The sequence below is a fragment of the Triticum aestivum genome, chromosome 1B, assembly GCF_018294505.1.
Source record: "Triticum aestivum cultivar Chinese Spring chromosome 1B, IWGSC CS RefSeq v2.1, whole genome shotgun sequence".
Taxonomy (NCBI): Eukaryota; Viridiplantae; Streptophyta; class Magnoliopsida; order Poales; family Poaceae; genus Triticum; species Triticum aestivum.
In genome coordinates this window covers 476269966-476295807 of record NC_057795.1, presented here as the reverse complement: position 1 = coordinate 476295807, position 25842 = coordinate 476269966, and the positions used below count along the sequence as shown (strand labels likewise).

General features: G+C 43.2%; 1 long non-coding RNA gene across 2 annotated transcripts; it reads right to left on the bottom strand.

Moving 5' to 3' along the window:
• Window positions 1–342: 342 nt before the first annotated feature.
• On the bottom strand, window positions 343–6442 carry LOC123092895 (uncharacterized). 2 transcript variants are annotated; one of them, XR_006444923.1, is made up of 10 exons: window positions 5777–6442; window positions 5434–5686; window positions 5132–5241; window positions 3536–3592; window positions 3206–3272; window positions 2356–2613; window positions 1442–1617; window positions 1103–1370; window positions 934–999; window positions 344–654 (listed from the first exon to the last, which is right to left on the bottom strand). It is a non-coding gene; the product is annotated as an uncharacterized lncRNA (long non-coding RNA). The 2 variants fall into 2 exon arrangements; XR_006444925.1 differs by having other exon boundaries at window positions 343–654; window positions 2356–3272.
• Window positions 6443–25842: the final 19400 nt, after the last annotated feature.

Sequence of the window (25842 nt, the reverse complement as noted above, 5' to 3'; positions counted from 1 at the left end):
GGACAAGTCAAAAGCAAATGTAGCATCAAGGGACATCTTCAGAGCCAGACACTAGAGCGCCTAGACCCAAAGCAGTTTGGAGGCTCAAGTGCAGCAAACCTGACTACCACTCGCCGAAGGGAAACCAATCGAATGGCTCTTCTGTCTCGGCCTCAAAGAATCAAGTGTTAACTTGATCTTGTGGATCCTGCTGTTCTCGTTCATGTTTTCATTTCAGAAACAGGCATACCCACCCACCTTTAGGTTAACTAGATAGGAAACGCGCCTTGGCGCGAGGGTGCCGGTCACAGCGCGATGGCAAGGTAGTGAATGCTCAGTTTAGTAGGAAACCAAGTTTAGCGTACGTATTCAAACATGATACAACAAAATAAAAGGAAGAAGAAATATTCACATGTAATAGGAGCAAAACATCATTGAGTTCAACATCGTCATGAAACTATAAGACATCATACAATAGGTTAAAAAGCTTTGTTTCCATAAACATTTGAATCACAACCACCATGGCCCAGATATAAAGATGACCCATATAAGCCATGAACACAGAGCCTCCAACCATCCACAAATTGAATATGTACAGATAAGAATTGACTTGTTCTTGTTTTGGTTGCTGACAAGCAAAACCAGTCCACTGGCTGTATTCTCATTGGTGGCAACCTGAAGAAAAAAATATAAGATTGGCTTAAAAAAGATACTCGACAGATACTCCATTATCAACAAAATAGGTGAATGACTGGTATACAAATTAGCTAAGCAACACACGATTTTGACAGCAAACATCCTGCCACAAACGATGAAAACCCAACATAAGCAAAGCCCCCACAAAAAAGAAAGCCTAACAATAATAGTAGATAGATCTATTAAGGCACAATCCTTGCTTAATATACAGCCGCTAAACTAAAATACGAACAGAGAAAGATGGGAGAAGATGATCACCTGCAACGGGATGGCCGAGCATGACATATTACCAGCTCACAACAGTCACCAATCCAATAGAAAATCCTAACCCTAGAACATTAACGGGGCAACAAAAGACCTAGATGAGCACCTGGAGATAACAAATTGAACAAAAAATGGAGCAGCGGTCAGAGAGAGAGGGGGGGACCTGGAGTAGAACTGCGGCCAAGTGCAGCGCCTCACGATGGAGGAGGAGGAGCGACGGGGGAGCACCAGCAGTGGGCATAGAAGGAGGAGTGACAGCGCGCATTGGATGACGGATCTCGTGGCGTGGGCCATGACAGATGACGCGGGCTCGCGGTGGGGGGCGTGGCGGAGGAGGCGGAGCAGGGGACGGGGACCGAAGATGGCGGCGGCGAGACGCATCGCGCACGTGCATGCGGGAAAGGCGGGGCTCCTTTGGTTTTCAGTTGCTCCTGCAAGCAGACGACCAGGCAAATTAGACGCGAGGAAAAGTAAGAAGCGGACAAGGGCGAAAGAAACGAACCTTTGTCACGGCGACAAGGCAACGACAAGCCGGAAGGGCGTCGGATCTAGTGGAAAGGGACGGAGCGGAGAGAAAGGGACAAATAAGAGAAGGTGGCCTGGACGCGGACGACAGAGCTAACATTTCCAGGGCTAACTGCAACAGGGCCTTGTGCTCCATCATGAGAAGCTATTGACCTATACATGAAAAAAAAACAATCTTCAGTTTCAGTTAAAGTGAGTAAACATACATAGTGTCTAAGTTTTACAGGTTTGGAAATATTGTAGTCTCTAAATTGTAGTGAATGGTAACTACCAACCTAAATTAAATTTTCTATCATCTTTTATGGAATAAGATAGACCTACCAGATTACAAGTCAGATTCTAATGAATCTTAATCATTCACAAGCCTATAGATTAAAATACACTCATGTAGTATAACCTAATTACTAATTAACCTACATAGCTACAGATCACGTCATCTATCCAAATGATATGTGCTCATTTGGTAAACAGCAAAAAATTACCTAACTCTATAAATATCTTCCAATTACTACTGCAACCTGCAAGAAATAATTAATTTGCAGACATACATGAGAGGTATTCAGGAAACAAAAAAAATACTACTGCTCCAATAACTACTACAAACTGAAAGAAATACAATACTTAATTTTGTACATACAGATAAGGATTCACGGAACAAAAATCTACTCCAATTACTATTGTACTGAAGAAATACCTAATATGCAGACATACATGAGAGGGATTCAGGAACAACAACAAAATACTACTGCTCCAAATACTACTGTAAACTAAAAGAAATACTTAATTTGCAACATACATGAGAGGGATCCAGGGACCAAGCACAAGTTGCACACCCACATACAGGAACACCGGACATACATGAGAGAGATTCAGGGAACAAAAGAAACACACCCTGAACACCGGCTGTTTGTTGTGTTCATCACCTCCTTGGTACGGTCATGGTCCTTTTCTTGGCCTGCGTCCATCTCCCAGCACCCCCGTGCTGCTGCACTCCTGGTCCTGCGAGCAGCAAAGCTCTTTGTACGTCGTGCCACTCTGCAGTGTGCTCCGCATCGCAGCTCAAAGACTTGCGCCAACCCGCCACTTTACCTGTGCATGCGTGAAGAAGTCGAGAAGGAGGGGTCGAGGTGATATGGAGTTGGGCTACCACTGTACAATACCGTGGGTTATATTTGCATGATGAGATGAGGTAAGTGCATAAATTACCAAGTCAATTAAGTTAAAATAACCATTAGACTATCCCCGAAGTTAACTGTATGGAATCATTTAATTTTACACATTGCTACCTTTCAATTGGAAAATATCACATCTTGGTATGCAGATGCATGGACGCTAACAAAACTTCCAATACTATAAGAAATAAATAGCACGAGGTTATTTTAATTAGTTGTGATTCTATCTACCATTGATTTATGATTACTTTCAGGATAAATGTTAAGTTCTTTGAATTGTGCAAGAAACACTAATAATTGCTGGTGGTATTCAGATATCTCGCTCCGTCGCAATACTTCAGATATTGGGAAAAAACATATTTATAACCATTAAGTACAACTAATATCTACTTATCCCAGGTTTAAAATGTGGGTTCGACCAAAGTGTGAGTGTCTGCTCTTGGTTTCTTCTAGATTAATAATATGTATGCGACAAACAAGACTGGCATATTTTTCAAAAGACAACTAATATTGAGTACTGTATTTAATACTTCCAAATTATGCTAAGTAAGCAGACCATCTATAACTACCTAGCTAATGATGATTGCCAACCTTCAGGCTTCGCCTTTTACCTTGAGCTCACACCAAGATTAGTACCTGCAAAACAGTAGGTATACAATTCAGTGTCAAGCAAAGACAAAGGAAAGGAAAATGAAAGAAGAAGAAGAAGAGAAAGAAAAGGGGATAGCTAGAATCCAAAGACCCCACCAAAAGTGAAATAAGATGTAAAAAAGATGACAAAATCCGAGCTAAAATAATCCGGATCAGATCCACGGTGCAGTCCCACACCCCAACCAAATCCAAGTGAGACCAAACATGGTGTGTAAAATATGAACCCGTAGAAATAAACTACACTGTACCTGCACACGCAAGCCAGCCGAGGGAAATCGTGAGGCAGCAAATCAAATGATATGTACCTGCAGAAACAACAAGCAGTAGACAAACAAACACTAACAATTAGGTCAAGAGAAGGATGAGAAAGAGACAAAGGGTAATCTGGATCAGATCCATGGTGCATCCCCTCTCACAAATCCACAACAACCAGGGGATAAATGGCGGAGGGGACCAAATGCATCCCCTCTCAGAGAACCAAGAACAAAATGTACAAAATAACAAAATATTTCTTTTCCTTTGTAACAGGGTAAGCCATGTGAATTCTGCATCGTGCTAGTTCTGAATATGGTAGGGAGGTTTAATATATCAATTAGCTGAGGCATAGGTTGCATTTGCCTAATATATGAAGTATGTCAGATGTTAATAGATTAAGTAAATTACTTAGTACCATGGATTTCGGTGGTGAAAAACATAAAACACTCTATGTATACTGAATGTTTAATTAGACAAATTCAAACTATTATTCAGAATGTTATAGCCAAAAATAGTGTACCCAAGCAAAAAATCAGTGGCACTGAGATGCATGGCGACATCTTCTTACTGGCCTCCTTTCCAAAAGAAGTTCAATAAGCACTACACTAATAGACCAACTGAACATGAAAGACACAAACATCGCGAAAACTAAAAAAATTGCTATATACTTTCTATCTCCTATAGGACACTGATTTATGATAACAGAAATCTGAGGGTGAGCCCTCGTCGTTAAGTAAAACTATATATTTTCTATAAAAAATCCTACAAGAGTAAATTAATAACATCCTTGCCTTCAAGTGAACCCAACAGTTTGGTGGACATATCAGAGGCGAGGGAAGAGAGAGTAAACAGAACATACATGCATTTTATTTCCTTCACAATTTGTGCTTTCATGCATAAAGAAACAATGATTGCCGTTAGACTATCACAAAGAAACTCCAAGAAAATTAAACCGTAACAGTAGGAGACTGGAAACTAAAGAGGGAATATGTTGAGGCAGCCTCTATACAGTAGGAGGGATTAGCTAAATTCTATTGCTTGTAAAAGAACTACCATAATGTGACTGGCATTGATCATGCACATGATCAAGTCATGTGTGTACCAAGACAAAATCAAATACATGGTACCGGCACATTGATGCATAAAACAAAAAGATTCCTTGCCTATTGGCATTATAGACCACGATTCCGCTAACAAAAGAAATGCAAAATTGGCATTACAGATCACAACTCCGCTCACTAAAATAATCAAGGGAAGTACACACACACACACACACATCATATTTGGGCTTAGTACAGCAGTAGAAACCAGAAGGAACAATAATAAAAACAGAGCATCCGAAACAGAGTGTCTCCCGAGTAGAGGACGGTGGCATGAATAATAATGCAGTGATGGATTGCAAAAGAAAAGGAGAAAAAGAGAACAGAGGATTATTGCATTATTATTCATGGCACATCTCAACACCTATACTCCTTTTCAAATTGGAGTATATTCATTTCATTTTAGTGCATACATTTCATTTCATTTCATTTCAGTGTACAACAACATAAAAGGAGCAAAGCAACCAGCAATGGAGAAGAGGCACTGACCATGGACAAGGGAGAAGAGGCTGCCGTTGGGGTAGTAGTCGCTTCTCCTCTGCCTGCTCCACGTCGACGGCCACATGCCCGAGCCTCGACGCCATCACGGCCGTTGCATCCTGCCATGGATGAAGTTGACTCAAAGTTAAGTTCAGGTCTGTTTCCGAATGAACAACAACATATGCATGCAGAGAGCATGTATCAACACAGCACCCACATGCATGATGATAATCCAGAGCTATCAAATCTTCAGACTTCAAATTACTTGAGAGTACACTCTAGCTTGAAGTAACAGGCGTGATTGATCTTACATTAGGGCCAGAAAAGTAGGGGTTGTTGTTGAGGTTCAGGATCCTGTGTGCTTTGAGTGCTGCCGCCTGGCAGAGTAAATCATCTCTAGACCTGGAATTTGTAACCAGCAGAGAAAGGACTGTCTGCAATCAATCTCCATGCATGACAAAGATCTAGCTTGATGGATTGATGAAGATTGCTCGCCTTCTCCAGGAAGAACAGGCGGTCGATGAACTGCGTGGAAACCTCGCCCAGCTCCACAACATCGGTGACCTGTAGCGGTCAGAGAGAGGGATGGTGAGCAGAGGCAGCGCGAGATTGACGGGGAGAGGAGTCCTGCCTCTTTAATCGAATGTGTCTCACCTTGAGGTCCTCGACGTCTCCGTAGCCCGTACTCTAAAGCAAGCTCGGCACAGGCACAATTTGCAAGATCCTGGGCATGAAATGAACGCCCAAAAGGGAGTGCAGCAACAACGGAAAGAAACGCTAAAAGGGAACATAGAGCAGAAACCAACCCAAAATGCAAGCAAGAATTTTTAAAAGGGAACATAGAGCAGCATGAGCATGAGGCATAGAAAAATGGGGTCACCTTAAGATCAAGAATCAGTGGCTCTCTCTCTCAGTTCAAATCAGAAGAAAAGAACCACTATTATTGATACCACTATTATTGATTAGAGTTATTTGTAATTAGGCAAAGCACTACAACACTGGATCCTAAGCAACAGCTGAGGCATACAAAACTACAAGTGTTTGTTCTTTTCATAAATAAACAACCTTTAGTATCTCAACCAGAACCAAAGCAAAACAAAAATCATGGTTAAGTAACCAGCAAAGGAAGAATTAACCTTTTCTGAATTTTAAAGTAACATGAAAAGTTATTTATTGCCTTCAATACTACACACACTAGGGGAGGTAGCTACAGTTCTATTGCATAGTGGGCTCAGATTCGCCTTTCCTCGATCATATAACCTACCCCATCATCTCTTATCACTAGATCAATCTGTTTATACAGTAGAGCTGCCCTGGTTATCACTCAACAAGAATGACCATCCAAGGACAGAACAATAAGTATCACAGGATCAAAAAGGATTCTAGAGACAAGAGGGAGGATCCAACTTGATACCCACAGGTAACTCGATTGCTCAAAGGCACACTTATTTCAACGACGGTTAATCATCATCGCCCTAGAAAGAATGGCTTCCGCCCGATGGGACACGTGATTCACACGCGATGACACAAGATATCTCACCGCGGGAGTAACTATTCATTGCTACAGGAGCTCGGGCTCGACCCAATGGCCGAGATCAATCCGGAGCGAGATCCGGCGGCTAGAATCGCATCAGGAAATCGATCTGACGGCCGAAAGTGCCTGAGATCTGAGGAGCCAGGGAACTTGCCATGGGTCTTATTTCTGGATGGATCACCAATCAATATGTTCTCACAAGGGTGAAACTGCCTTGGTTATCACTCATCAGAAATGTCCATCCAAGGACAGGAGCCACTAAAATAAGAACGTGATCAAAACGACTCAAAGAAATGAGGGAGGATCGAAATTAAAACCCACAAGTGCCTTGATTGCTCGAGAGCATGCCTATATCAGCGATAGCTGATCATCATAGCCCTGCCCATGTCCCATATAGTAGATGAAGTAGAGCAGGGGAAGATGGAGCTCACCGAGGGAGGTTGTAGCTGAGGCAGTACTCAGTGGGCACCGGGGTTGCGTCTGAACACCGTCCAACCGGCGAGGAACCACGTCGAAGTTGCACCTTGCACCGTCCCGCCGACGAGCACGAACGCCACTGGCTGCGAAGTGGCCAAGGAGACGAGGAGGTGATGTGTAGCACATCTAGGAGCACTATCAGGGGCGAAGATGACTAGGTCCTAGTCAGTTCTCTTTTAGCTGCAATCAAGGATAAGATTTGTTAGAACATTCTTGTGGTCAAAACTTATCAATGGGCCTATTTATTAGCTACTTGTAGTGCCGAAGGTAAAACCAAAAGGCCTTTTACTGCCACCTTGCATGAAGAGTTTCTATTCACACATGTGTACTGCTATATGAACCTGCACCATGCTGACTAAGTAAACAACAAAAGCTACTGAGGTGTGAACTGACTTTTCTCTAATCAGACTCTCTGGACACACCAAGAAGCACAGATAAATAATCCCTGCTAGACAGAACACATAGTCTAATACGGTATAACACTGACTAAGCCTAGGTTTGTGAACAGAAATAAATTATAAAACAATATGGTAGGCCAGAAGGAGAGACCATAAAGCTATATAGAGCACATGCCCAAAGAAACTAAAACCGAGCAGAGCATTGACTGAATAGGTAGCAAATGTATAATCACTAAGTTAGGAATCTAATTAACATAGTAAATGAACATAAGTTAAGCATCCTAACTCAAATGGACAAGGGTAAATTGAAGCCTACATTCCTTAAGAGCACGGCACATGACGAGCAGGACCAACCGACAAACCAACAGGCGATTGGTATAAAGCCAAAAATAAATAGTAAACAAACTAAGAAAAGAACGAAAGCACAAAGAATCCATGTGAAAATGAACAAAAAACCTAGGGCCTAGCATGATCCAGACAGGGAACAAGAAGCTCACACCCATAACCCAATAAAAAACAATTTGAACCACTAATTGTTTAGAACATTAGGCAATTTCTTAGAACACTTCCATATCAAATTGAATCACTAATTTATGTTGTGTGATGGGAAGCATTGACGTAGAAGATATGACAATGTCAGTTATGAAATCATATATTCCTGGTAAATGTGCCAAGGCATCACACCTACAAAAGTAAGGCATGTGTAGTTTCTACTTGGTTCGTCTGTTCAAAGCTCTCACAAAGGAAACAACACATTGTTTGTTACAAGCTAAAGGCTCTCCCAGAAAAAATGAAAAAACTTTACTACATGATCTTACATTCATAGGCGTATAAATGAACTAAAGAAAGTTTATACTGACATTGGTGTTTCTCATAAGCCAAATTTCAGTGGGAAACCAACATTGAATAGTATATGTAGTTTGCTTGTGCTAGATGTTGGATCTTTATCCCTAAATGTTCATGCATGTATCTAGCTTGATCACTTTCAAACTTTACTTCAGTGATACATTTGCATGGTGCACAGAACTTCTTTATACCACAATTAAGTTTCTTATTGTTTAATACTTATTGGGACCATGTTTTTAGTAACAATGTGAAATATGTATATTTCATAACAAAAGCTTAATTTCTCTAATCTTTACCTAATAATAAAGCAAATTGGGTTTCGGCCGTCCATCACGCACTTTTGTAGAAAACCCCCTGCATTTTTCATGAATTAACCCGCAGTACACACTTAAGTCATAACCGAACCGTTATTTTACATTTTTATGGATAACCCCCTGACGTATTAGATAATTCACCCGCCGATCATATAAAAGTCAAACAAATGTTTTTCTAAATTATCCATATCTTTTAAACCGTAACTCCGATTTTAACATGTTATATATGAAAATTGATTAGAAAAATGTGTAGAATATGAATATGATGTTATTTTGTTTGTTAAATATTTTTAAAATATTATTTTGGAAGATATTTAAGTCAAACAAATATTTTTCTTAATTATCCATATCTATTAAACCGTAACTCTGATTTTAACATGTTATATATGAAATTTGAATAGAAAAATATGTAGAATTTGAATATGATGTTATTTTTACCTATTAAATATTTTAAAATATTATTTTAAAAGCAAACTTGTAACCTATAGGGCACGTCCGTTTTTCTTTCGTACCGCGATGATCTGGATTGCAAATAAACAACCACTAAAATCATAAAGAGACGAAAGAAAACATCGATAACCACACATGAGCACCTCTGAAAAAACTGGCAGGGGAAAAACAACATTCAAACACACTTTGGTTTGTGTGAACACTGAGACCACTGAGGGTGAGAAGGAGGATAAGCGGCAACATAAAAATGATGCCTCGCTAAAATAAAGGGCATGAACATATCATGGTTATTGGGTTAAGAGTGTGTGTTATTTTTTTCTCCCGTTGCAACGCATGGGCTCTTTTGCTAGTGAGACTAAAAGTGACCGAACTCACAAATATTTTAGAAAAGTATTAGTTTTTTTTGCGAGAAGTATTAGTTATATTTGTGAAACGTATATTTCACAACAACAGTTAACAACAAATTTGAGTGAATTACAACTCAATATTTCCTGATATTATGCAAACTAATGACTATGATATATGTATTCTCCCACTCTAAATGAATAAAGGTAACTGAAACAAAAATTATGAAAATATGTATGAATAAACAGCTAGTGTGATTTTGTAGGCAGTTTTTCCTATGTAACTGTTATCCATTGGCATGTCGCTTACAAAGTAGTTTTGCAATGCATACTCACAAATAAATGTACTTGGGAAAAATATGAGGACCAAAAAAATCAAGCTATAACAATCACATACCAGTGATAACTACAATAAGTTAGCCTACGTAGTTGGCAATCAATATCGTCTTTAGATATCTTGCAGCTTCTATCAACGATAATTCGTGCCAAAATCTACAGTGATCTCAGCCCAACATTATATTATTATTACCATATACACACGTCATGCTATATGCTCGATGCGCTCCACATGTACTTCTTGAAACTTTTGCAGTCACCTAGATAGCTCTATGATTCCTTCAATGTGAAACTATGTTAAAAAAAAACTGCAGCCAATGAACAGATTGTCCATCATTTTCTTCCCCTTAATATTTTTCTCTTGTCGAACATGTCTTATTCAATTGTTCCTTTGGTGCTTTCATCAACTTCCATCATCATTGAGAAAACAAATTTGCCACAATACCTATTACAAGCTTGCACCATTAACGAATATCTGCTGTTTTAAACAAAATGATTCATCATACTTAAGGGAGAAATCATAGTAATACTTAACTTACGTTATAGATTCCGTGTGAAATTAATTGGCTGGAAATCAAATCAACAACTCTATCTTTGTGATGCCCTATGATGTCACCACCAAAGTAGATCTAAGTACACCCATGTAACTGTTACACCTATATTTTCTGTGATTATTTGTAGTCTCAAGTTCAAACTATTCTTCTTAAATCACTACCCTCTCAAAAGAAAACCAAGAGTAATAAACCACCTATGATGACATTGTACAGATATCAATGTGAGGTATTGGTGTTGCTAAGCTAGCAATTACCTGCCAAGATCTGCAACAAAAGTGTTCGTTGATGGACCAATTCATCCTGCTTCCTGAGACCAGAACTATAACGATTGGTGGTCCAATTCTGCTAGAGCAACATGGAGCTGGCCTTGCCCCTTTCTTGTGTCAATCAGACTGAGCCACCTACAGTTTGTCCACAACATAATGTCCGCTGAGTCTACTTCTGCGCCCAAAATGACCGAGAAAAATGCAGGTGAATAAATTCGTCTTTCTTGGCACGTTTTGCAGATGAAGGATGAAGGAAGGAGACATGACCTGCGTGGCCGGCGGGCGCCGTCCGTAGCGAGCAGAAGCAGGCGTCCCTCAATCTGGAATCAGTCGAGCAGCAGGAGCAGACGTGGATTCCTCTCCCGGCGCGAGCAACTCTTGACGGATCTCTTGACGCAGGGGCGTGTCCTCCTCACCTTCTTCTCGTAGGGGAACGACTGCTCGCCGGGGAGCTCCTGGTCGGGCTGCGCGGCGGCCACCGCGGCCCCCTCCTGCCGACGGCGGAGGCGGCGCGCCACCGTAGGGGAGGAGGAGGCCGACCCCCTGGGCCACGCCACCCGCGCCACGTCCCATACGCCGCCGCCTTTGCCTCGCCTCGTCATTCCTCCTTCCCTCCCGTGGGAGCCGGGGCCGGGCGGGGCGTTAGGGTTTGGTGCCGTTAGATCGGTGGGGTGGAAGTAGGAGAGGGAGGCACGGGTGGGGAGGAGGCCGGGCGGCGGCGAGGAAGGAGGAGAGGGAGGCGCGGGCGGGAGGAGGCCGGGCGGCAACGGGTGGAAGGAGGAGGTCAGGCGGCGGCAGGGAAGGAGGAGAGGAGGCGCATGGGAGGGGGAGAGGAGGCGCGCGGGAGGGCAGCCGGCTAGGGTTGTCTCCACTGGAGGCAGCCCGTTTATACCCCCCTTCAGTTAAATGACCAAAATGCCCTCTGCGGGGCACGGGAATAACGGCGGTGGCACGACATCTTTACAGCGGGGTGAAATTGTTCATTGCTACAGGGTCACCTCTTCGATCCGACAGCCGAGGTCGTCCCAGGGCTCGATCCGATAGCCCAGATTGCATCAAGCAAAACGACCCAACGGCCAGAATCGCCTGAGCTCTGAGAGCGCCCGGAAGTGACAGCATCCCTTATTTCTTCTTTTTTTGAAACGAGACTGCATCCCTTATTTCTCGATCTTGTGTATGTTGGTTTTCCTCAAGCGTGGTAATTAATTTCCCTCATTACGTGATACTTTTTTTTGAGATGCGCATTACGTGATACTATCTGCCTATTCCATCCTACAACATTTTCGAATCGTTTTTCAGGACAAGTTGGAGGTTTCGACTTCGTTCTTGAGAAACATACGGGTCGTTTTGGTTGACCCTGCTGTATAGGTGCAACTAGCCGTGTCTGGGCCTGCTCATGTGTTGCTCGTAGATGTTCTTTCAACGTCTCCCTTTTCTTTAGGTGTTAGTTGGGACTTGGGTGCATACACACACCACGCTGACACGAATCAAGCCACAGTACCAGGCAGAGGAGATGAAGAATCTGAGCACGGGCAAGCAGCCATGCATTCCAGCGGAATGTAACACGAATCTACGACCACTAGGGATCCTAGTAAGCAGCCATGCATTCGGCGGCATCTGGACAACCGATTGAGCAGAGGAATATATTACGGCTAGCGACGGTCAAGAACAGCGACAATTGCCATTTGCAGAGTCGATCAACGACACGCAGAACTGGGCTCGATCCGGCCGCGAAAGGGTGCAGGTAGCGTCACACGGTCCCGAGAGCCTGCTCCGCATGAACCAGCGTTTGAGGATTCGGTCCATCAAATGGAGATCTCTTCTTTTTTTTTGAACAAAGGGGTGGCGCCTCAGGCGCCTTTCATTAATCTGAAGAACATGATACATCCATGATTTTACAATGACTGATGTTTAGATTGCCTAGCTTCAAAAGCATAGGACAGTGATCAACTAAATGAGTCTTGTTATTACAAGCCATTTGAGGGCTAATATTATGTTCTAAAGAGTAAGCTTTAGCAGCATTATTGTGTGCCCTGCTATTAAACTCCCTGGGAATATGATAGATAGCTATTTGGGTGCGGCTAGTGGTGGCAAAAAAATTTGCCAGTGGATTTCTAATCTCCCAATGACCTGGCCTTTTAAGAATGTCCCTCGCTTGTGCAGCCTGAGCCAAAACCTGACTATCTGTGAAGAATATGATGTCTCCTGCTGCAACTGTAGAGAGCACTTGTGCAGCCACCTGTAGTGCCATAGCTTCTGCCTCGAGAGGAGAATGGATGGGCTTCTCGGACACAAGAATGCTAATGTTTACCTGCTGATGTTCCTTAGCCAATTCTATGTAAATTCCAATACCTGTGATATTTTGTCTTTCTGCTTTCCACGCCGCATCTGTGAAGACTCTGCAACTTGACCCAGTAGCTTGCATAATACCTACATGACCCTGCTGGTTTGAGTTTATGAGAAGATTCTCCTTATGCTCTATCTGAGAAATACCCTGCCCTATTTGAAGTAGTTGGAGATCTAGTTCCCGGTTATTTAGAATGGCTTGCATAGCTTGAGATACATGCATAGGCTTGACTACTTTCCTGTCAAAAAGTACATCATTCCTCGCCTTCCATATACACCAAAGAAAGGTCATTATATTTGTGAGAGAGGCTTGGGGTGCCCTGAGTTAAGGAGAGCATGAATAATTTCTGTAATGCTAGCAAAGTTGTTAGAAAGAATTTCAGATTTAATAAACCAAGGATGGGCAACCCAAACAGCTTTTGCAAAGGGACAAGTAGAGAAAAGATGCATGTCATTTTCATCCTGATCACATCTAATGCAACTTTTTTTAATATGCTTGGAATATTTCCCTGCTCTCATACATGTTGGAAGTGCTTTCCTCAAGAGCCTCCATGCAAAAGTCTGTATTCTTGGAACCATGGTTTTCTCTTTCCAAACCTGCTTGAGTAGTTGTTTAATTTCTTGAGGTACCTGTCTAGGAATTGGAGAACCCTGTTGTTGCAAGTCTTGAAGGCATGCTTTGTAAGCAGATTTTGAATTACATTTTCCTGAAGAATATAATTTCCAACAGAGAATATCTGCTCCCTCTTGTTGAATAATCGGTACCTGCAAGATGCTATTAGCCACCTCATAATAAAAAAGATTATAAATAAGACTAGCATTCCATGTTTTCTGATTTTGATTCCATAAATCCTTGATCTTGGAAGGATAGACATAATCCCCCGGTTGTATTTGTAAATGATCATAAATATCTTGCCAATGAGGGAACCAAGGAGTGCTCCAAACAGAGGAATTTCCATCAAGAATTTGATAAACTGAATTTGCATTAAGAATGTGCTTTACCTTAAGAATTGACGCCCAGAAACCTGATTTTGGAATGTTACTTTTTGCGCTCCATATGGAAGTTTCAGGAAAATATTTAGATTTAAGTACCTGTGAGAAAAAACTTTCTGGATCCTCTGCAATTCTCCAAGCCGCTGACAGGATCAAGCCTCTATTAACTGCCTGGATGTTCTTGATTCCTAGTCCTCCTTCAACTTTTGGGATGCAAATGTCCTTCCATGACCTAAAACAGAGAGCTTTCTTGGATGGGTCTTCTTTTATTTCTGTCCACCAAAAGTTTCTAATGATAGCAGTAAGTTTGGTAATTAATTTCCTAGAGAAAAGGATATTTGACATATAGTAGACAGGAATGGAAGCAAAAACTGAATTGATCAGAGTTAATCTAGCTGCATGTGAAAGTTTATTAGCCTTATAGCCGGTTAATTTAACTTTAAATTTGTCGACAACAAAATCATAAGCACTAGATCTATCTTTATCAGGGAGAATTAAAGGGTGTCCTAAATAGATAGAGTTATTAGTAATATCCTGCACCGGAAAGATTCTTTTAATATCCTCCTTCTTGATGGCGTCAACATTTCTGCTGAAAATAATATTGGACTTGCTCCAATTTGGCGTTTGACCTGAAAAATTGCAAAATCTTTGCAGAATTTGGAGCATATGAGTAGCTTCTGCAATTATAGCCTGTCCACAAATCAGTAAATCATCAGCAAACATTAGTGAGTGAATAGAAGGACATCCTGGTCCTAACTTGATTCCTGATAAATGGTCAGTGCACATGGCTTCCTGTAAAGAAATTGACAACTCATTGATGGCCAAAACAAATAAGTAGGGGGACAAAGGGCAACTCTGTCTAATACCCCTACTACTCTGAAAACGCCCATAGGATTGACCATTAATGATAACAGAGAAAGTGGGATTAGCCATGCACGCATAAATTAAATTTATGAAATGACCATGCGACCCTCGACGGGTTAGAGCTTTAACAATGAAATCCCATTCGATCCTATCGAAAGCCTTAGCAAGATCTATTTTAACCATAAAAGCAGGAGTATTCCAAGATTTGAGATTAAAGGAATGGGCAATTTCTTGCGCAATAATGATGTTATTGCTAATCCTTCTGCCAGGTATGAAAGCTTGTTGAGAGTGATGAATATAACTAGGCAAGTGCGGTTTAAGCCTATTTGCTATAGTTTTAGCAATAACTTTGTAAATCACGTTGCAAAGGCTAATGGGTCTAAAATCTTGAGGAATCTGAGGAGCAATTTTCTTAGGAATCAAAACAATATGAGTATCATTCAAATGATTAGGAACAATACCTTGTATGTAGAAATCTCTGATTAGCTTGGTTATGTCGTCGCCTATCCAATCCCATGCAGCTAAATAGAACTCCATATTGAATCCATCCGGTCCCGGTGAAGCATTACTTTTCATGGCTTTCAATGTATCCAAGATTTCTTTTTTATCTGGGATGCTATAAGTAAAATCATCTTCTCCTTGATGGTAGGATGTGTGCATATAAGGCCTACCATGACTCATGTTAGAGGAGGAAAAAGATTCTGAAAATAATTGATGAAGGTCTTGGCAATAGCATGAGGCTCAACTTGAAGGTTGTTATTCTCATCCTTAATAGAAACAATTCTATTTTTCCTCCTCCTCTTAAGAACAGCATGATGAAAATAATTTGTGTTTCTATCACCATTGATAGCCCAATGCTTTTTAGCTCTTTGCTTATAATACTCTGTTAATCTAGTCATGTTCTGCTCATACTTAGAAATCAGGGAGGCTTCTAGAGAGTGGTCCTGTACCTGTAGAGGTTTCATTTGGATATTTTTTTATTTGCTCACCTAAAGTATCGAGCTCTTGCTGAATTGGCTTCTTCCTTCTACACCATATTCTTAAAGCTCCTGCAAGGTTAGTTGTCCTATTGTGGAAAGCTTTGTTCCTAGAAGCAAACCAAATACTTTTAGCATATTCATGAAAATCACTTTCCATAAGCCACCAGTTTTCAAATTTAAAATTTCTTTTAGGCTTACGCATATGAGCATCAGTAGAAAGGAGAATAGGAGCATGATCACTTAGAATAATAGGCAAATTATAAACATTAGAATTGGGAAAAACCGCGCACCATTCAGCATTAACCAAACATCTATCAAGTCTTTCCATGGTCGGGTTAGAAGCATACCTTTTATTTGTCCAAGTATAAGCAGGTCCACTATATCCTAGATCAATCAGACCACAATGTTTCACAATGTGACGAAAAGCATACACACGAGATTGATTCACAAAGGGAGAACTTTTATCAGCATCATAAAGTATATCATTAAGATCTCCCATACATAAGATAGGGCTGCCTTGGTTATCGTACACAAAAGAGGCAATACGATCCCAGATATCGCTCGTGTTACGATGGTACGGGTCACCATATATACAAACAAGAGCAAAAGAAACACTAGAGACTGGATTAACTACAGAGGCAAGGATCACGTGGAAGTCCGCAAAATGCACATTGACTTGAACTTCATCCGTCCACATCAGCCAAAGACCTCCTGACTTGCCTTTTGATGGGACGACTACGCTATCTACAATTTCAAAACGATTAAGAAGGTCAGCTCTGTTAGTTCTGGAAGATTTAATTTCAGAAACGAAGGTTACCTGAGCACTAGTAGAACGCATGAGATTGGCAAGATAAGTCATCTTTTCACTGCCTAGGCCCTTGCCTTTGCCTCGACAGTTCCATGCTATTAGTTTCATGGTGCCCGTGGTGCCTTACGGGCTGGCACCATTGCCCTATCTAGCTCCATATCTTCATCACGTAGGCATTCTGAGGCGACCATAGGATCCCCATGTATATTTGAGGTTGGCTCACTCTCACCTTGAAGAGAATTTGGAGTCCCAGCCTTAAAAGTATTAAGACTAACATCCAAACCCGTTTGGTAATGGCCAACACTGTGAAGAGGAGAGAAAACTTCGACAGGAGGGCTGAAAGAAGTTTCACTTGAATCCGTTGAAGAAGAACAAGGAAGACTGCATGGATTTGTATCCCTCTCATTGTAGTTCATCACCAAACCTTCTCTCTTACGAGGAGGAGGATAGGGACGACCCATGTGTCCCGTAGTCTGGCGTTTGTTTCCGCGTGCAAAAGGTCCAACATCCATCTTCCTCGATGAGTAAGAACGGCGATCAGAGACAGAACCAGCCCCATGAAGGTTGGCATCAAGAATGCCAAATCCAGGAGGTGGAATATCCCACCCACTAGGCCGACCTGGGTGTTGTTGTCTTTGATTTCCTCCTTCTCCTCCTCTAGGTTGTACATGTGCTTCTCTAACTTGTCCTTCATGACTTTCACGGTTGTCTCCTTTTTCTTCTTTTCCCTCAAAGTGCTCTGCATCCTTCCCTCTCTCTCTTCCTTCACCACTAGTGGCCTTAGTCTGCATCGCATAACACTGCAATTCACCCGTATTCTCTGTATTTCCATGGCAAACATCAATTTGGTGCTGCAAAATTTTGCGCATGCCATCTTGAGTGGTCAGTGGCTGTTGAAGTTGGCTAGAAGGGTTTGTCGTCTTGAATTGATTTATTTGGACATGCTTCTCCTCATGGGCCATTGCTTGATCCAAGGATTGGATTGACATCTGTACAATAGGCGGGCTATTTTTCATATATCGTTGGACCATTCCAGGCCCAAGCTTCTGTCCATACTGAACATTCTCAAGCAAAACCTCCATTTCAAAGTCATGAATTCCAGAATTGTTAAATGAAGTTGTCCTGTGCATTTCGGCACCACCAGTACCTTTGACTTGTCCCTCTCTTGTGTACATATTCTGATTACTTTGCTTCTCTGTAGTGAAAGTTGGACCAGTGCTACCATAGTAGTATTGCCTTGTAGGGAAACTTGGGTGCAGATCTGTTTACCCTGGACTGGTTTGACTCTTTCCTTATTCAGATCCTCCTGAAACATCTTTTGAAATCTGCTCAGAATGGGATTTGTGGCTATTTCTTTTTCAATGGCCTGTGATGGAATTTTACCTGAGTCCATTACCCATTCTCCATATCTGAAAAAGGGAATATCTTCTGTTGTTTGTCCACTTCTCACCCTTTCCATAATAATGTTATTCCTCTTCTGGCAATGTTGGACTGTATGAAACATCACTCCACAAAACAAGCAGATTCTGCCAATCTTTTCATAATAAAGATAGACCGTTTTAGAGTTCTTTTCATCCAATGTCAAGCTGATTTTGTCCACAATTGAATCACTAATTCTAATCTTTGTAGTTGCCCAAATATAGTCTGATCTAGCAAACAACATGCTTTCTTGCAAAGGGTGAAATTCAGACGGCTTGCCAACAGTAGAGAGGATTTGCTGTAAAAGTTGGAGCGATCTGTGATTTTTTGGTACCCCATAAACACGAACACTCACATATATGTGGTCAAACTTGTAATCATCCTTCGTCTTAGATTCATTTGCTAGGTCTATCCATTCAATGAGTAGATTATCTGAACCCATTGTCCATGGCTGACGCATAAGAACAAACATCATGGATTCTTGAGAGGTAAAATGGGCCATGAAGAGATTTGCAGATACTTGAGAAATCGCATGAAAATGATGTCTCCATGCTCGGGCCATTGCTTGAGAAATAGCTTGCTGAGATAAGGACCTTGGGGTACCTCCTGCGCAAGCTACTTTGATTAAGAGATTGTAACCAGACTCAATCTATGGATCTTGACTAACATGTGTTGCCCGCAGATTATGAACCCTTGGTGCAGAGATACTCATTACTTGCAGATTCAAAGTCAGCTCTGGAACCTCAGCCTCTTGATATTCCTCTGTTTGCCCGGCTCCTCTTTCTCCCCCTTCTTCTTCTTGGATAGCAGCCAGTTGATTTCCTTCCATGAGTAGATCTCAGCAGAGATGCAAGAATCCAGCAAAACTACTAATGAGGGGGAAAATTGGGCTTAGATTTTGGCGGAGAAAGATTGGGAATAGGAAAGAGTTGAGTAAGGAGAACAGATCTAGGCCTCCTTTGGTTTAGAGGAATTTTGTAGGAATTTCATAGGATAGGATTTTTATAGGAAAAATTCTTTTAGAGCCCTTTGGTTTGTAGGAATGGAATCCTATTCCTTTGGAGGAATTCTTCCTATCCTCCACATTTCATAGAAAAATAAAAATTAGCCTAGACTCAATGGAAAAAATCCTATGATGTAAATCAAAGAGCATCTTCTTTTCTATTCCTACTCATAGGATTTGAGATGCATGTCATCTCATTTTCTATGATTTTTCTATTTCTATGATTTTCTTACCCTACGAACCAAAGGAGGCCCTAGATGCTCCTGGAGTGGGAAAGGTCTAGAACGGCATTACGCCAGACGCCACGGGGGCAGCTCTCTCGAAAAGTCGCTTTCCAAACTCTATCAACTGGAGATCTCGGTGGCACGAACGATCGTGCGTGCGTGCATGCATGCATGCATCCATGTCGGCGTGTACTCCTAGTATCACTGCACCTGTGGCTGACGCACACGTGCATCTTTATGTTCCGAAAGTACCCCGCCCTAACCAATTATTTGGGATAGTGCGGCGTGCGGTACGTGTCAATTCAGCGCCCATATTGCTGCCCACTCAGAGGCCACGAGAAGGCGTTTCCATGAATGATGGCACGCTTTGGAATCGACCGATCGGTCCAAGGGTTACACTTGTGCGGCAGACAACACAGAAGTATCACCCATGACGGGAAGTGTGTTTCACGCAAGCATTTTGGCATTTCGTCCTCCAGCTGGTTGTAGTAGTTGTATCAAAGACAGGGACACACATAAAAAAGACAGGGACACACATAAGTTGCGTAAAAAAAAGCTACAATGGATTATTTTAGCCATTGAATTTACGTCTTCCTTCTCAGCTCCCCATCTCCTCCCGCCACCCTCCGGCATCACCCGAGCTTTGCTACACCTACGGACCACATCTTATAGAATTTAAGTTACGAACATGTGTGGTAGTTTTTGGTTGCATCATAGTTTTAAATAGCCGGCTATAGCTCCGCTATAGCCGCTATATAGTCTTTTCAGCAGGGTGCCGCTAAATGGTCGCATTCACAAATAGTCGGCTATAGCCCGCTATAGCTAGTTTGGAGGCCCTCCGCTATTTTTTCATAGCCCGCTATTTAAAACATTGAATGGATAGAAAATCAGAAGCAAGGCCCACAGTTGAATTCAAGGGGAGGAGAGATTGGTTAGTGGTCACTAGTAGAAATCGGAGCTTTAAAACTGGTTCGTAAGGGCCTTTAGTGCCGGTTCTGCAACCGACACTAAAGGGTGGAGACTAAAGCCCCCCTCCCCCCTTTAGTACCGGTTCGGCACGAACCGTCACTAAAGGCCCACCACGTGGCGTGAGCTCGCGCCGTGGTATGGGGGACCTTTAGTACCGGTTGGTGTTACCAACCGGTACTAAAGGTTTTTATTTTGAATTTTTTTTGAAAATTTTGTAAAAAATAATTGATTTTTTTCGATTTTTAATTTTTTGAATTATTTGATGATTTAGTCTCTAATCACCCCTCTTAACTGCTCAAGTGTGGATCACTCATTCCAAATCGTCTAACTTCCCAGTCAGTCACCCAGCCTGAGCACGCTTAACTTCAGAGTTCTATTTCCCCTACTTTCCAAGTCTGCACTTGTTGTTTTCCTGACAAATATAAGCTGTCAATCCTATTAACCCTCAGATGTTTAGCTTGAGCATTAGGTCACACGTTTCACCGTCTGAGTTTGGAACTATTATTCTAAAAAACAGTTAGTAACAGTAATATTTCTTGAATAAGTTTGACCATAGTTTGACCAGATTTGACCAAAATTTAAAAAATTGAAATAATTATTTAGTAACACTAATATTCTTGAATAATTATGTAGCAACATTAATACTTCTTGAATAAGTAGTTTGACCATAGTTTGACCAGATTTAACCAAAATTAAAAAAAAACTAAAATTTGAGCATATCTTTTTTCCTTTTGGAATTTGAGGATTCTAAAATGTTGCAAACAGGCCATAGGCCGTCAAAATCGGATGCGGATTTTCGTGCTGAATTTTTTGATATATTATATGTTTTTTTTCCGACATCGTATGCAAAAGTTATAACCGTTTTACATTTTCCCTACACTTTTTGCAAAACATGTCCAAATTTAAGTTTTTTAATTTTCCTAACTAGTAGATGTAGTAATATAACTACATCTCGAAGAATTTTTTTTTTTGAATTTTTTATCATTTCCTTTTGTATTTTTCAAAACTGAAATGGCGATACACGGGTGGGGGGGGTAGAGTTTGAAAATTGCCCTATAGTCCCGATTTGTGTCTCCAACCGGGACTATAGGTCAAACCCCTTTAGTACCGGTTCGTGGCACGAACCGGTACTAAAGGTTAGCCCTTTAGTACCGGTTTGTGCCACGAACCGGTATTAAAGGTGATCGCGGGGCCCGGCCTGACACCAGCCTGCCACCACTCCTTTAGTACCGGTTCATGGAACGAACCGGTACTAAAGGTTCAAAATGAACCGGCATTAATGCATAGCCGTTCGAACCGGCACTAATGGTACCATTAGTACCAGGCCAAAATCAAACCGAGACTAATGTGTCTCACATTAGGTCCTTTTTCTACTAGTGGGTAGGGGTCCGTAAGGTGATTCCGGAACCAGTCCGTAAGTGTAGCTTTTCTGGGCATCACCCAGGCCGCCTTCCTTCGCGAAACATGGTCGGGGCCGTTCCCAAGGAAGTCACGTTACGGGATGAGCTGTTAAGATGGGGGCCACCACTAGAAATCAGGAGGTAGATGGTTTTTTGGAAAACGAGTCCGTAGGCAAAACCCATGGAAACCATCCGTAAGTCTAGCATTTTTGCCGGTCTGCCACCGCCCCAGTCATCCTTCTAACCCATGCGTCTACCCCAACTGTTGGGCCCGTGCCTAGCATTGCGTCTGAATCAGACCTCTTTCAATGGATAATTGCTTCGATGAGGTGCTAAACATATTAAATAGTTTAGCAACTATAGTCCCCAATGTATTGGTGCTTAAGTTGTTGTTGCTAAGCTTCCTTCATTTAAGACTTAGCTACTAAACTCTTTCATGCATTGGTGAGCTTGCTTCATTTTAATGTTTGGCCTAGGTTTGCGCGCTTGGCATTGGTTCTTCCTGGGGTCATCAAACCCAACTCTCTCCTCTTAATTGTCTTGCCACATCAGATTTTTTGCCTATATGACAGGCTTAGCACCTATACAAGGTGGAGCATTGGGAAGGGTCTCAGAGCATCTCCAGCCGTTCGGCCCCCCAGGGCGCATAAAAATCACCCCCTGGGGGCGAGCCGGCGATTCTTTTGGCGCTGGGGCGATTTTGCGCCCAGTCGTCGCCCCTAGTCGCCGATCTTGGCCCACTTTTGAAGCCCCAATTCGGCGAAAAAGGCCCATATGGGCGAGAATAGACCCATATTCGACGTGGTTCGCCATGCCTCGGTGTTCAATTATCAACATAAATGTTTTTTATCACATATTTCATCACAGAAATTTCAAATACTTCAACAAAATAGTACAACAACAAATAGTTCAATACAAATTATATAGTTGAACAAATAAAAACTCATATTTCATCACACGTCGCGCCCGGTGTCGCCCTTGAGCCTCCATAGGTGCTCTATCAGATCTTGCTATAGTTGATGATGCACCTGTAGGTCTCGGATCTCCTGACGCATACTGAGGTAGGCAGTCCAGGTTGCCGGTAGCTGGTGATCAACTTGGGCAAGAGGACCCTGCCGGTGGTATGGTTCAGTGTCAAACACTGGCTCTTCCTGCTCGCTCTCAATGATCATGTTGTGCAAGATGACACAGCAGGTCATGATCTCCCACATTTGATCTTTCGACCAGGTCTGAGCGGGATACCGGACAACAGCAAATCAAGATTGGAGCACACCAAATGCCCGCTCGACATCCTTCCTACAAGCCTCCTGAATCTTCGCAAACCAGGTGTTCTTGCCTCCAGGCATAGGGTTTTTGATGGTCTTGACAAATGTCGACCATCTCGGATAGATGCCATCAGCTAGATAGTACCCCTTGTTGTATTGCCGCCCATTGATCTCGAAGTTCACCGAAGGAGAATGACCTCCAACAAGCTTGGCAAAGACAGGAGAGCACTGCAGCACGTTGATGTCATTGTGAGTTCCTGGCATACCAAAGAAGGAGTGCCAAATCCAGAGGTCCTGTGGGGCCACCGCCTCAAGTACCACACTGCAACTGCATTTGGCGCCTTTGTACATCCCCTGCCAAGCAAATGGGCAATTCTTCCATTTCCAATGCATGCAGACGATGCTTCCAAGCATCCCAGGAAATCCTCTTGCTGCATTCTGTGCTAGGATCCGAGCAGTGTCTTCCGCATTGGGTGTTCTCAAGTATTGCGATCTAAACATTGCCACCACTGCCCGACAGAACTTGTAGAAACACTCTAGGCTGGTCGACTCAGCCATGCACCCATAGTGGTCGAGTGAGTCACCGGGGGCTCCATATGCAAGCATCCTCATTGCTGTCGTGCATTTCTGGATGGAGGTGAATCCAAGTGAACCGGTGCAATCCATCTTGCACTTGAAGTAGCTGTCGAACTCCCGGATGGAATTCACAATCCGGAGGAAAAGCTTTCGGCTCATCTGATAATGGCGCCGAAATGTTCTGTCACCGTGAAGTGGAGCATCGGCGAAGTAGTCGGAGTAGAGCATGCAGTAGCCTTCGAGACGGTGCCGGTTTTCTTTGCTTTCACCCGTCCCGGCGCCGAGCCACCTCGCCGCGGCTTTTCATTGCTCGCCAGCAGCTGGGCAAGGGTGGCGAGCACCATGAGATGGTCTTCTTCCTGGACGTCGGCCTCGGCTTCCTCCTCCAGCAGCGCGGCGAGCACTTCCTCGTCATCCGAGTCCATCACCGAGGTAGGCAAATCGCCGAACACCTTGCGCGCGGTGGGCGCGCACCCGCCGCTAAACTGCCCCTCCGTGGCTGGAAACGGCGGCCGGAAACGCCCAGCTGGTGTCGGAGGGGCTGTCGCGGCGAACCTATGCTATTTTTCTGGCGGGGAATGGCCATCTACCGGCAAAGGGCGGCGGGGCGGTGCCGGGATATATCTAGGTGCGGCCGAGAGCACGGGGGGTGGGAGGCGGTCGGGGAAGAAAATCTTGACTTTTCACCTGACAGCGTGGGCCAACCGCACTTTTCCCTTGCGCCGGAGCCCCCAAGCGCCCCCCAGCGCTCCGGGTTCGGCCTGCGGCGGCCGGGCGGAAAAAAAGGCCGAACCGACGCTTTTCGTCTTTCTGGGGACACGACTAGGCCTTTTTTTGACGCCGATGCCGAAAAAGTCGCCTGGGAAGGCCTGTTGGGGGCGCGGCTGGAGATGCTCTCAGTCAACCAGGACCTCCCCTTCAGTGGCGAGGCCCAGCCATATCATCCCGTGCTCCATGTCGCTTCCGGTTTGGCCTTGCCAGTGGCCCCGCCTCGTTGTTCCGTGCCTCGGTGCCTCGTCTTCGCCTTGAGGCTACGCTCTCCAAAATCGACTAACGCAACTTACAAATTCAGGCACTTGCCAATAGCACCAGAGCAGTAATTTGAGATCGTCAAGAACCTGTGTCATTCGGTGCCCTCGTGCCACCACTACCCCGGGCCAGACCAGGATTCACAAAACCTGCGGAAACATCGATCTTTTCTTCCAGCTGTGTGCGGTTAACATAGCCGCGGGATCAAAAGTTTTCTGAGATGAGCGATGGATTTGCCCTACGCCACCAGGTTCATGCCTTTCTCCTTTGACAAAGTTGAGACCGTCTACTAGTCCTCTGCGTATAGCCCGCAATGCCTTTTCGGCCCTCCCCTTTTGATCACTTTCTCACCACGATCATGCTCCACGGGCAACGTTTTCAACGACAGTTTGATTGTGCTATGAGATTGCCCTCCAAGGTCTTTGGTAAAGCACCAAAAAAAGCTCATGCTCCAATCTAGGCAAGAGCTGGCCACACAAACAAGTTCTTTGGCGCTCTACCTCATGTACCATTGGTACCTACGGGCCCGCAAAAAAAGGTATCATTGATGCCTAGAACAATTCATTTCTGCAACAAGAGGCCAGCGAAATGGTATATACTGCTGCAACAAGCGCATGGCGGTGGCGTTGTTGGGCATCGTGATGGAGTCGACGGATGGAAGGACTGGCAAGGATGAGGATCTCTCTCCTATAGACGGGTCGGCGGTCCGATGATGATGACGGCTTCTAAAATGTGTGCATGTGATGTACGCTTTAGGTCTGCTGCACTGGCTATTCGTTCCGATACGTTATGTGAATGGATCGGCGACGACGCTGGTTTTAGATATGGGGAGTCAGAGCGCTCCATATTATCGAATGAGATCTCTTATCGAGTTTTGTAGATGTAAGTGATGGCTTTGGATGACTTGATGTATATTTTTGTTAGACTTATGTTGAGTAATAAATAAAGATGGTTGTATGCATCGATTGATGCAGAGGCCGAAGGTTTTAACCTTCTTTTCCAAAAAATACAAAAAATACAAAATTACTGCTTTTAGTAACACAATCAGATCCAAACTTCACGATAAGCGAACTCCAGCGAACAAGGAATTTCAACGGCGGTAACAGCCAGGTGCTGGCCCTAATTGTTAACAGGCATCGCTCTTCATTTTCTTAGGCGAACGCCGAACCCATGAGGGCCATGATCATGCTATGGAGTGCTAAAAAAAAGATCTTGCTATGCATGCAGTCCTTCTTGCCAGTCTGCCACTGGCCAGTGACCCCGTTGCCAGTGGCGAAGCCACACTTAAGCTGGGTAGTCAATTGCCTACACAATTTTTGACAAAA